Below are 13,649 nucleotides of genomic sequence, written 5' to 3'. Positions count from 1 at the left end.
CATGGATGATTCGTGATCACCAGACTAGAAACAAAGTTTCGACATTTCACAAAAAGAAAAAAAACAACTTTTAACATATGTAGTCTAACCATGGTCTAACACAGTGATGCCCAACCTATTTCGACCTGCGGGCCATTTTTATTTCCGACACTCGTGTCGCGGGCCACATGAGCAAAGGTTAGGACTACAAAAAACGATATTGACCTGAAACCAGTGCTTCATTAATTAATGGGATATTTGAAATGTATCTATCCCCGCGTCAGAAGATGGCTTCATTTCTCTACTTAAAATATCAGTAAGATTGGGCTTCATTTCTGTGCTTAGAATAGCCTATGAGCAACATTGTAGCTAGCTTTACAACCGAGACATTTTCCTGTCTCTTTATGGTAAATATTCCCATCAATCCTCCAATTTCTAGGCTTAGTTTAACAATTTTTTATTTGCGCCTCAAACCAAGAATGCCGTCATATTTGTTTCATAATGTCGTTTATATGATGTTGTTTTTTTAAAAATATCTACACTTTCCTTATAAAACAAATATTTTGGCTTATTATCATCTTCCACAAAAAATTTAAGAACCGTGTCACTTTTCCTGGTAGAAAACATACATTCTACACTCAGATATCTATTTCATAAACGCACAAATGTGTGTTAAATGTCATGGAACTTATCATCAGGAGAAAAATTGAGGGCCCTAAGACCCTAACGTAAGTAAAGATACATTTTCACATTTTTTTTTTGGAAAAGGTGGGGAATTTCCTACACTTTGTGCCGACATTTCAGCGGGCCGGATGGACTCACGTCGCGGGCCGGATCTGGCCCGCGGGCCGTACTTTGGGAATCACTATATTAGAGGATTTTTCTTCTTGGCTAGTGCCAAGAATGATTCTGATGTTTCCATTGCTTACTAATAGGGACGATTTAGTCACTTAATAGCAAAAGGCTGTTTTCTTTTTTTTTTTTGTAGACTATTTTCAACTTATTGCATTGAAATAAAGTTTGATATTGGAATATTAAAAGACATAATGAAGAATTCATCTAGATTTGAAAAAAAAGTTGAGATCAACGTTATCTCTTAAAATGTCTAGAAAAGGTTGCGCTAGAATGTATACGTGGAGCTTAAAGATATGAAAATGCAGCTTCATTGTCTGGAACCTTGTAGGAGTACAGGAAATTGATTAACATCCATATAGAAGAGCTATTTACTAGATGTGTATAACTTTCACTCAATCTATGTGGTTAACATTCTTTTTAAAGAAATTAGCCTTTTGCCTCATTCTTTTTAAAGAAATTAGCCTTTTGCCTCATTCTTTTTAAAGAAATTAGCCTTTTGCCTCATTCTTTTTAAAGAAATTAGCCTTTTGCCTAGCATTTTTGAATAAGATTGAAATTCTTTTTTTTTCGTTCTGAAATTATTGCTGACCAGACTCTCACAATTAGCGAAAAAGACTGGACTTCTAATCAACAAAAAGAAAACACAAGTTATGAGGATCAACAACAGACAAGAGAACCCAATCATGCTACAGGGAGAGAACATCCTTGATTCGGGCCACGTCACTTATCTGGGAAGTAGAGTTGGTAAAGACGGCGGAGCTGATGATTATATACTAATTCGGATCAATAAAGCTAGGTTTGCCTTTTCAACTCTTCAAACTATCTGGCGCTCTAAGGCATTATCTCTACACAACAAGATACGAATCTATAATACAAACGTTAAGTCTGTCCTTCTATACGGTTCAGAAACTTGGAGAGTCACTAAAACAAATATGGAAAAGCTCCAGACCTTTGTTAACAGATGCCTGCGCCGGATATTAGGAATTAGGTGGCCAGAAAAGATAACTACTATCGATTTGTGGGAGAGAACTAGACAAAAGCCCATAGCCCAAAACATCACAAAACGAAAATGGAGCTGGATAGGACACACCCTGCGAAAACCATCTACCAATGTTGCAAGGCAAGCACTTGACTGGAACCCACAAGGAAAGAGGAAAGTGGGCAGACCCAAGCAAACTTGGAAGAAGTCAGTCATCAGTGAAGCTGAGGGTACTGGAATGACATGGGAGCAGATGAAGAAAGCTGTTCAGAACCGAGTTCGGTGAAGAGGTGTGGTTGCGGCCCTATGCTCCCCTGGGAGTGCACAGGATTAAGTAAGTAAGTAAGTAAGTAAGAGTCGCAGCTTAAGGTCTTTTATTTTACCTATCTTTACTTTTTTTTTTTTTGGGGGGGGGGGGAGATGTACTAGAAGGCCAAAAATACACAGAATATTGTTAAAATGGTGACTAATTAAACCTTTTCTTTGACAAATACCTAACTCTTTAGTGCAAAGTGTTATTAAAAAAAGGCTCTTCTAAAAAAAAAAAAAACGCTGTGATTCAGAAAACAAAAAATTAAACAAGAAGAAAATTCAGGCGAGAGATCACAAGATGCCGGACTCACTATTTAAGAAGAGAAAAAGAGGTTCATTGATCGTTTTTTTAACTCTGAGCTACTTCCTACTGGAAGCAATCATTGATGTAGCAGATATATTTGGAGCAATCCAACCGAAAAATTCTTTAGTTGAACAACCAACGAAGTATTGTAGATGTCAGTTTCAAAATATTGGCGTATATGTTGATTATTCAGAAAGTGACATCCAAACAGAAATACCACGTCTGAGAAGGGTCTAAAGGCAACAAAAGTTGTTATCCTTGAAGAAAAAAAAGTTGACAGTGCATGATTCATATGCCACTAAGACCTTAAAAACTATCTCTAAATCATTTAACAAAGCCCTCAACCGTTTCTTACCATCTGCATATCTATGGCGTCAGGTGAAAAAAAAGATTTTTAAAATTAAAATTAAGAACGTTTTGAGACAAATGAACAAACAAACACTTTCGCAAAGGGGAATTTTATTAAAAATGAGAACGCCAAAGACATTAACTTTGATCAACTTAATGATACGTTTTCAAGTTTGAAATCCAGAAAGAAACCCAGTGTAATTTACTTATGGTTGCGTTGTTGTAAAAACTGAACTATAGACTAATGGCAATGTCTTTGATTCCAAAGATTCAGAATTTAACATGACTACACAAATCCAATAAACTATAGATAAATTGTAATCGACAACTGAATTTTAAAATTTAATAGACACTCATTTTTTAGTTGTTGAACAATCAAATAACGTAGGTAGTTATAAACTATAGGCCTATGTATTACGTCGCAACAAACAAACAAAAAAAACTTTTTTTTAAAGAAGGGGGGGGTGACACCATGAGCTGACCGCACCGGGTGACACCCACCCTATAATAGTGACGCCACTGATGCCTAGGATCCTTCAGTAGCATCCCAATTCCATTGCTAGGATACTCTTCTCTAACTCTGCAATCAGCATCCTAGACTCACAAGCATATAAAAATGTGGCCATTACCAAGTTTTAGTATGTTATATATAGGTTATGCTATTAAGTATATAAGAGTAATGTCCCTTGTTGACTGTTGTTATCAACCAGGATGGCGTAAACTTAAACAGCTGTTAATTTGACCTCATTAAATTAAATTTATGTTTAATTTTCAACATTTTAGTTTGTCAGTTAGAACCTAGCTTAAGAATTATTTGCTTAATCGTTTAATGATATTAACACCAGGGAGCGCATCAGTCTGATTTTGGTGCCAAGCGCTATGCCTTGTCTTTTCATAATATTTTAAAGTTTTGAAACGGATGATCATGCTGTGGTCAGTGGATTTGAGTGGATAGTGCGGGCGTGCGATTCGGGCCAGCAGTTCAGGTTTCGTTACCGCCTCTAAGCAGCTCCACTCAGTCCAAGTAGGTTAGTAGGTATTTGAAACTACTGACACTAGTCAGCTTTTCATCCTCAATACTGATGCCCCTTTTAAAGCCCTATTGGCTATTATATTGGTCATAATTTTTTACTTTACTAAAACTTCTAATAAATGAACAATATTCACTTCTGTGATATTAACCAAAAAGTGGAGGGAAAGAAAGGAAGAATCTTGTTACATGTCAGAGTCTAGTACTAGACTAGTAGCACTGTCTACTACTACTGCAGACCTGCTTTATCATACACATTTCTTAGTGCACACTATTAAGGAACACTGCTTTTGAATTTTCCTTTCTCAAATTTGGATGCTGGCAGCTGCCATGGAATGATTATGATCTCATTTTTTATAATAATATTTTTTTAAATATCCTTAAAGGAAATTTGTTTGACAAATAGTAGTGCATTAGACATAAATGATTACAATGCTGAAAATAAAATATAACGAAATGAAATATAGATTTTTACAATGGTGTTCCTCTATTTTCTAGTACATATAAATGGCTGCGAAAATTTTAGGACATCTTCATAATTGTCTAGAATCTCTTGAAACTTGAGGCTCAAGGAAATTATAATAAGAATTACAATATTAGAGCAAAGGTTCATTTTGGCCTTACATTTCTGTGGCCTATGGTTAGCTAAAGTCATGTGACGCACTTTTCCCCAACTCATGTCAGGTACCCATTAGAGCTGGGTAGACTAAGAGGTGCCTTAAAGTAAAATCCCAGTCTTCTAGGATTCAAACCTGGGACTTGGGTTCAAAAGCCAAGTGCTTTACCACTCCCACTGTACCTCTCATATTATTAGTTTGGCATTAAACATTTTTTTATTGGAACTGAAAACTTGCTGATTCAAAGATATAATTAGACTTGTTGAATTATTTCATTAAATTTTGTAAATTTCACTTTGTTAATCATCATCTGTAGATTATTCATTATTGGGTAGGTCTATTTAGGAAAAAAATCCACTAGATTCAACCATTGAAGTTGGAGATGTACACAATGTAGCCTATCATTACATACACTATAAGCTACTATACAAATCAACTTACTTGCACCTGGTTAGAAACAGAAGTAGTCCACCAAATTTCTTTATATTGCATGAAGGGTTGAGGATTCTTTGCCAAGGCGCAATATTGTAATCATGGTGATATGAAGGATTTAAACTCAAGTCATTATTATAATAACAACTTTAGTGTAAGTAAATCTTACTCTAGCCAACTTTATGAGATAATGCGATAAGTATCTTAACCTAGTTATTATTCCACAGGATGTTGGCAAGTTTATCTTCATCTATTTCACAGTCGTGATTGCCTTTAGATGTGGAATAATAAGCTTCTACAGTATTTCCAAGAATGAGAATTTTGCAGGTAGAGTCATTTTATTTTCACTTACCTTACATGGTGAAGGTATTTTATATTTAATCCATGGATGTTTTTTTGCAAGGCAAAATAATTTCAGGCTGTATAGACATACTCAAAAGAAAAATTAAAATTTAATTTCTTAATTTTAAAGGTTACTTCTATTAAATTTTTACACAAACTTTTCTATTGTATACACCAGGAGTGGGCAACCTTTTTGAATTGAGTGCCACATTAAGAAAAATTTGGGAATGGTGGGCCACATATAAATATATTTATGTATTTAGTTTCGAACTTTGAAAATATGCTAGCTAACTGTGTATAATGTCTTTTAGTTCATATTTATACTGTATTAAAATACACTTATTATTTTTTCACACTCCCATTTGATGAATAACAACAAGAGTTAGCAATTTCTGAAATCAATTATAAGATTTTTTTTTGAAAATTTAAAAATTGCTATAGCTAGTGTTTAAAGTTAATGCTGATCACTAGTGAAGATGTTTAAGTTTAGTAGATGATATATTAAATTTGCTAGATGATATTAAATTGACTAGATTTGACAGGAATTAATTTATTCCCAAATGTTTTAAAGAAAATTTTATTTGCTAACCAAAGACTTTTTATTCAGCCTCTTAGAGACCACTGGGACATTGTTCTGGGCTGCCTTTGGTATCGGGAACTCTCAGGCACCAGCTATTAAAGAAGAAACAAATAGCTGTTAGGATAATGGTGACTCAGAGATAACAGTGTGCTGCTGAAAGTCATTGAGGTGGTTGGCTACATTTTGTATGGATTATCTTTCTTGATGCTGTCGTGGTCTTGATCAACATGTTCATTGCTATGATGAATTTGAAGACATTCAGGTTTGTTTCATGTTATGTTAATCATTAAGTTAAAGTCAGGAATTTTCAAATATTCTTTAGCTATCAATTCATCTGAGAGGACCTTTTGTTAATTTGTTTTACAGGGTGACAGGGGGCAGGGTTTGAACATAACATTACGACAGTATAGAGTGAATGCTACATGGATAGATAATCCAAAGTTGTGGGGTAAAAGTCTCGGGTGATTAAACAGAACATCATCTATCTAATAAAAATAAAGTTTCCCCTTTCAGACCTTGTGGGGCAGATGATGTTAAGGTCATCTGTTTCTTTGGCCAACGGTTAATGAGCAGGGTGTTATGTGGCCAGCACAACAACCAACAGCCTTTACTTTCCCCAACTAAAATCAGGTACCCATTAGTGTTGGGTGGACTCTGGGCTGCCCTAAGAATCCAGAAATTCAAAAATACCAGTCTTCACCAGGATTCAAACCCAGGACCTCAGCTTCAGAAGGCAAGAGCTTAACCATTTGACCACCATGCCCCCTATCATCTATCTAGTTCCTTTGGAATTGTTAAGTGCATTTGTGAAGGAAAAGTGAAGCCAATCTTTATAATCCTTTTCTATTTTCAAATTAAATAGTTAAAGATTTTTTTTAAGAAAAAAAAAATTGATCTCTGAACCTTCGGTAGAAATCTTGGCTAGCTTGAACATGTTTATAGAATGGCAAAGGGTGGCTTCCTCAAGACATTTTGTATGGTGGTCTATTAGAAGCCAGAAGAGCCGCTGGTCACTCACTGTTATGTATACTGATGAATGCAAAAGCCACAGTGAAGCTCTTCAAAATCGGCACAAACAGTTGGGGAAAAAGGTACTGAATAGACCCAAATGGAGATGACCATAGCTGTGACCATAGCTGTTTATCAAGGATTGACTTCTTAAGTCACATGAGAAGCTGCATAGGGAAAAGATTGTTTCTTGAGACATAAAATACCACCGCCTAACTATCTCAACATTTCAGCACTACTTCTCAACATCTCAACATCTCAGCACTACCTCTAACTATTTCAACATCTCAGCACTACTTCTATCTACTATTTCTACATCCCAGCTTGGATGAAGGAATAATTCCTTAACAAGGCTTATTTGTTACAAAGCAATATATAAAAATCCAAACCTATCAAAGTGGTAATCAAAACTATGGCTTATGAAGCAAATAATAATAAAGGCAATGTCATTGCTATATCAGCATAGAAATTCAACACAGGCAAAACAAAGAATGTGATTCCAGAATTGATATGTCATTCTTAGCTTTGTTCTAAGGCTGTTAGCCACTTGATAAACAAAAATAATATTGTGTCCCACTGTTTGACACTTTATCCAATGATTATGGAATATTTGCTGTTGGGACTGTAATGACAAACAGAAAACTCTACTTCAAAGAACTGACAAAGTTGAAGAAAATGCAGAGAAGTCGATCTGAATTGATCTATCATAGCAATAGTGTATGCCTTATTTGGATGGAGCAAAGAACCATTCATTTCATCTGTTCACACCACATACCAGGCAATATAATATTCTTATTACATATGCTAGGCCAAAGTCCTCCTTGTTCCCTAGTTTAAATATAGAATGGAATGGGCTGCCTGAATCAGCCAGGAAAACCAATGACTTAGTGGAGTTTAATTCACTGATTAACATGCATGACTAGATTGACACATGAAATGCATAGAAAATTATTATCTTTTTTTTTTGAAGCAACATCTGTAATAAGAGACCTTGTTAGGATGGACCAAGGAGCCATTCATTGTATTTTTTATCCAACACAAATGGGCACCCTAAAAAAAATTATTAAAAAAATGGAATAAATGTGGATGTGCTAAGACTCTAAGACCACTGCTCTGTATCGACTACACCAAATAGCCTACATGGTTGTGATGTCAACAACCAGGTTTGTCATCTAAGCTAAGCATGGCTCTTTCATCCTTTTCAAAAGTAAAAAGATAGACTGGGAACTTTATTTTTATATAAACAACTCTCTGACAAAAAATTGAATATTTGGAGAATTGGTAAGCCATTGATTTTTTTTTCACTTGGACACATTGCCAAGCCATTGTGGATAGATGATTTTCTATTAAGAACTAGAAAATTGCAACTTGGCAGAGAGGGCACTGGACTGTGAGAATAGTCATAGACAGTTTTTGAGGATTCTCAAAACTTAATGACTTTATTATTGGACCAAAAAAAAAGTTTTATCATGCTGGAAAGGTTCATCGAAGATGTTCTCAGTATTTTGATGAGCGGAGAAAGAATTGTGAACAAGACAAAAGGGGAGTCAAGAGAAAAGGAGTAGAGATGATGCAGTGATGCAACTGAATAATAGATTACATGTCCTCGATTTGGGAACCCTCAACTCAAGAAAACACTAAGAATGTAGAATACACAAAATAGAGCAGTGAGATTCATTAACATTCACTAACAAATATTCACATTTGATTATAGTTAGACCTTTAGTAAAATTATTAAATTTAGAGATCCTTCAGGATAGAAGACTTTAAAGTAGAGTAGCAATTATACATAAAACATTAAACTATAAACTCCAAATACAAAAACAAAAGTTTAAAAAATACTTAGGCACAAAGATAGTGTGTTGAGGAGATGGAGTGTTGAGATAGTGGGTTGAGGAGATGAAGTGTTGAGGAGATGGAGTGTTGAGATAGTGGGTTGAGGAGATGAAGTGTTGAGGAGATGGAGTGTTGAGGAGATGGAGTGTTGAGATAGTGGGTTGAGATGGAGTGTTGAGGAGATGGAGTGTTGAGATAGTGGGTTGAGATGGAGTGTTGAGGAGATGGAGTGTTGAGGAGATGGAGTGTTTAAGGAAAGTTGTTCTATTCTAGAGCCTTTACATTCATTTTGTTTGGTTTTTTAATTATTTTTTTTCTTTTGTTAAAAAAATAATAAATTTTAACAGAATTTTTTTAAAGACTCATTTTACTTTGTTTGGGAATCAAAGATCAAATTTATTAACCAGAATATAGGCTAATTGATTAATACTGTTCGTTATCTATCTTGAAATTCTGCTTTCCTCTGCTATGCTTTTTTTTTTCCATCTTTTCTTTTTATGAGATGATTTTATCTTATTTGAGATATCTCTTAGCTTTTGCAAATAGAATTTCAAGAGATGATGATATTTATATTAAACCCTTCTTGCATTTATTTTCTTCTAGAATGTCCAAAAGATTGGTCAGCTAAGAATCCTAAAATGTTGGCCTGTTTACAAATATAAGATCTTCCTTGACTACACAAGTACCTTACAGAAGAAGGGTACTCACTTGTGTTTGGATATGCCTGCTAGATCAAGGCTTTCTTAGACTGGATATTAATATAGCCTTATATTATGTTAATGATAGTTATCTAAGTATGTCCTGTACAAGCATCAATGACTGTAAGATAATTAAAGATATTCATGATTATAAGAGAAGTAGAATGGAATGAAAAAGTTGGCAGCTGTTTTGGTAATAAATCAAGTGTTGTTTTTCTAATATCTGTAATATTTGTAGATTCTTAAGTTAGAAAATGTTTGTTTTTTTTGCCAGTCAATTCTGTTTAGGTTTTATTCTTTCTTTTTTTGTATATAGTCCCTATGGCCCTAAGTCATGGTCAAGCACAACAGATATTATTCTAAGCAACTTTATTTTACTGGGAAATATTCAACCATATAAGCTGTGAGGGAGATCTGAAAGCCATTGCTTACTTGTCTAGAAGAGTGGTAAAAGATTTAGATTAATTTTATACACCACATAACATATTTTTATGCTCAAGACAATACTGTTCATGAATGGTTTAGTTTTTTTTATGCTGAGAGTGTCCAAGAAAGATAAGGTTAAGGTCAATGGTTAATTAGAGTTGTTGTTTTTTTTAATGCTGTGATGCTGTTAAATTTTCCTTGTGTTTTTGTAAGAGTTTAAAGACATTACCCATTTTATTTGTTTTACAAATGTAGGACAAACAAGTTAATAAGTAAGTCTTACATTGTTGTTGTTTTTTATTTACCAGGTATTCATTTACTTTGACTGTTGACTTTAAGTTAGAAATTAAACAAAGATTTCTTTAAGCTATATTTGTCCATGACCATAGGCATTAAAGAAAGTTGACACAGCTAATTGTACTTTTTAACAAGATATGTCAAGAAATTAAGAGGTTTTGATGGAATTCTGTGGTTGAATAATCACATGTAAAATGAATCACAGGATTCCATCAAAAATGTAAAATGTTAAAGAAATTTTAAAAGAATAAAATATAATCCATGAGAACGGATACCAGTACAGGTGTTGAGACCTAAGAAGCAATGATAACTGGATATGTTTTTATTTGAAACCACTGGCATGTATTTTACTTGTTACTAATAACTTAATTTACTTTTTAATATTTGCATTATCAACTGTAGTTTTCTTTTTAAGAGTTCTTTATGAAAATGTTACCACTGAATACTTCTGTATTACTAGACTTTATTCAACTATGCTTTGTAAATGAAATGGCATATTCTTTGAATTACATAATTAAGTTCTTTATAGATATATGATAATAACATCTTAAATTTAATGTAGTTTCTGCACTGAATAATTTTTTAAAATGTTTTAAAAATTTTGGATTATTTATATTAAGTTTGTTTTGTTTGTATATATATAGAATACATTTATCATATTAAAAGAATGTATTTTCTTTTATTGTAGTTTTTATAGTCATTTTTAGAGTTGAGTGTAGATTCATTTACATTTAACCTTGTTGGTAGTGTCAATGTTATTAAGTTTACATCAAAGTATTTAAGAATAGTCCTGGGTGTTACCCACATTGTTCATGTTGTAAAGATCCGGCAGAGTTTTATGCCACGTGAACCAGTAGATCAGTATGTCGATTAGCTTTTAAAATATAGTTTTGACGGAATGAACATCTGTTGTAAGAGGTTTAGGGTACACAACTCTAGCAATATCGTTAAAAATAAAATATTCTGATCAAGTTTATATTTTTGGGACAGAATATGCTAATGTGTTAAATGTACATCTTTTTTAATTTTAAGAATAACAACTGATATTATGTTTAATTCCTCTGTATATTTCTACATTAGAGGCATTGTTATATTAATTTGTTAAATTTCTATGAAGTGTAACTTCTAATCGAATTGTCTCCATTTTAAAATCAAATGTCTGAATGAAACAAGTTTTTGTGATTCTATCTAAAAGTACTATCAGGACTACCAATGCACCTTTGTTTGGAACTAAACATTTATTTATGCAGCAGAGTTTCAGTTTTATTGTGACATTCCAAAACGTTGTTAACTTTCAATAAGCAGTGCCTCTTATACATTGAATTGTGATTAACTCATTTTGATATTTATGTATACATTGTAATAAAAGTGGCATTCATTTTACAATATCATTTTTTTTTTATCGTAACTGTAAAGTAAAGTAAAGTTCCCCTTTCAGACCTAGAGGTCTATAGGGCAAATGATGTAAAGGTCATCTGTTTCTGTGGCCTACGGTTAACAAGAGTGTCATGTGGCCAGCACAACGACCAACCGCCTTTACTTTTCCCTAACTAATGTCAGATACCCATTAGAGCTGGGTGGACTCAGAGGCGTCCGAAGATCCCAAAATAAAAAATCCCAGTCTTCACAAGGATTCGAACCCCAGTCCCAGGTTCGGAAGCCAAGCGCTTTACCGCTCAGCCACAGCGCCTCTATTGTAACTGGTCTGTGCTAATTTTTTTTTTCAAATTACTTTGGTATTGCCTCTATGGGGAAATGGTATTTCTGGCCTTTCTTTGCTCAGCAAAAACAAATCAGTCAGGATTTGAACTCAAGCTCCCTTGACAGTGGTTTATGTCAGATATCCAGCATTTCATGCATTTTGCAGGCCAAATTTGAAACTCACAGTGCCCCAGTGCATGTAGAAAGAGGAAACCTTGCCTCATTAATGTTTGCTGCTCCAGACTTGCTTCTCTCTATCTCAACCGATCTAAGTAGCACTACAGCTGGGTTTCAGTCGACTGCATTGGCTAGAGAGGATTTCAGTCTCCCCCACTCAAATGAAGTCGATGTGATTTTGTTCTTAAAAAGTTGCATGGATGTCTTTAAGCTATATAACTTATCATAGTCCAATGGGTGGATTGACACAATTAACTGGTACTGGTACTAAAAAAATTGCCACTTTACACTCCCCCACCCCCTTCAGCAACCCTTAGATCTAGTTTTTCTAAAATTCTAGTAGTTTCAATCATCCTTTTCCATATGTCAGTAAAAAGTTCTTACAAACAGGTTCGTTTCGATAATTGCTTCATAACAATATTTGTTTTTGAGCAAGTTTCTGTCTAAAACTATCAGCAAATCTAAAACTTTGATCTAATTCTATGGCCTTCTTCAGGCACAGAGCTGCTATAGATCATCTCATTTCCCAGGCTTTAGCTATGAATTATCTCATTTTCCTGACATTTGCTGTGGTTGCAATATTGTATATTGCAACTTTATGGAACAAGTCTAATTAGATAAAACACATATTGAAATTTGATGAATTGACTATATTGTAGTACTACATGACTGCAGCTTCACAAAGAAAACTTAAATCTTAACTTTGTCCTAATACAATAATAAGCTGCTTATAAAATTAATATTTGAATGAAAAACTGCAAAAACTACTATCATCAAGGTTTGGTCTGCATATATATGTTACTGAATTCATATTTTGAGACAACTATTAATGCATTTGAAAGTGAATGGTAAAGGGAAGTAACTGCAGCAGGTCATTGTGCTGGCCTCACTACACCTTGAAATGTACAGTAATTACTTCAACCAACATAATGAATTTTAATCAGCGATGAAATAGAAAATTACCAAAAAAGATATGATAGGTATGGCTATTAAGATTGAGTCAGTGATTACCCTCTACAAACTCTTAGTCAGCTAGTCTAATTTGACCTCAATATTCAATCATTATCAAAAAGAAAACATTTAAAGACAAAGTGAATGATAAATCAAAAAATGGGAGAAGCTTTTTGATGTTAAAAAATATATTCAAGGGGATTGTTTAAAGTAAAAAAAAATAAAAAAATTTCCCTTTTCAGACTTCGCAATCTGTAGGGCAGATGATATAAAGCTCATCTGTTTCTATGTCCCATGGTCAATGAGTGTGTCAGGTGGCCAGCACAATGACCAACAATCTTTACTTTTCCCAAACAAATATCAGGATCCCATTAGAGTTCAGAGGACTCAAAGGTGCCTACCTTTACCTATCCCTTAGTCTGTTGAACCATTGGGGCACCAAGCAAGACTTTTCAGCTTTCTTTCTCCATTCCTCCCTGTCTTTTGCCTTGTTTAAAACCTCTTTCAAGGGTAGGCCTGTCCATTCTTTTATGATGTCCTCCTTTGCCTCTTCTTTTTCCTGGTACTGTTCCCTGGAGGAAAGTCTTTGCAAGCCCCGTAGATCTTGTAATATGGCAATAGATTTTAAGCTTGCATTTTTTTTTACAATAGTTAGCAGGTCATCATGGGGTCCGATCACTGCAGTAACCATGTCTCTACTCTCCTGGTTAGTGATGCGATCTTTGAATGTGATGCCTAGGATCCTTTTGTAGCTTCTCAGTTCCATTGCTAGGATCC

At 34.3% G+C, this 13,649-nt stretch overlaps 1 long non-coding RNA gene across 3 annotated transcripts; it reads left to right on the top strand.

Annotated features, from left to right (window-relative positions):
• Positions 1-1,343: 1,343 nt before the first annotated feature.
• Positions 1,344-11,429, top strand: LOC106051254 (uncharacterized). Of its 3 annotated transcripts, none has more exons than XR_008779677.1 (4): positions 1,344-2,151; positions 5,084-5,183; positions 5,806-6,040; positions 9,226-11,429. It is a non-coding gene; the product is annotated as an uncharacterized LOC106051254 (long non-coding RNA). The 3 variants fall into 3 exon arrangements; XR_008779676.1 differs by lacking the exon at positions 1,344-2,151 and adding an exon at positions 3,479-3,801; XR_008779675.1 differs by lacking the exon at positions 1,344-2,151 and adding an exon at positions 3,479-3,805.
• Positions 11,430-13,649: the final 2,220 nt, after the last annotated feature.

The sequence above is a fragment of the Biomphalaria glabrata genome, chromosome 9, assembly GCF_947242115.1.
Source record: "Biomphalaria glabrata chromosome 9, xgBioGlab47.1, whole genome shotgun sequence".
Classification (NCBI taxonomy): Eukaryota; Metazoa; Mollusca; class Gastropoda; family Planorbidae; genus Biomphalaria; species Biomphalaria glabrata.
This window is presented reverse-complemented; position numbering and strand designations above follow the sequence as displayed.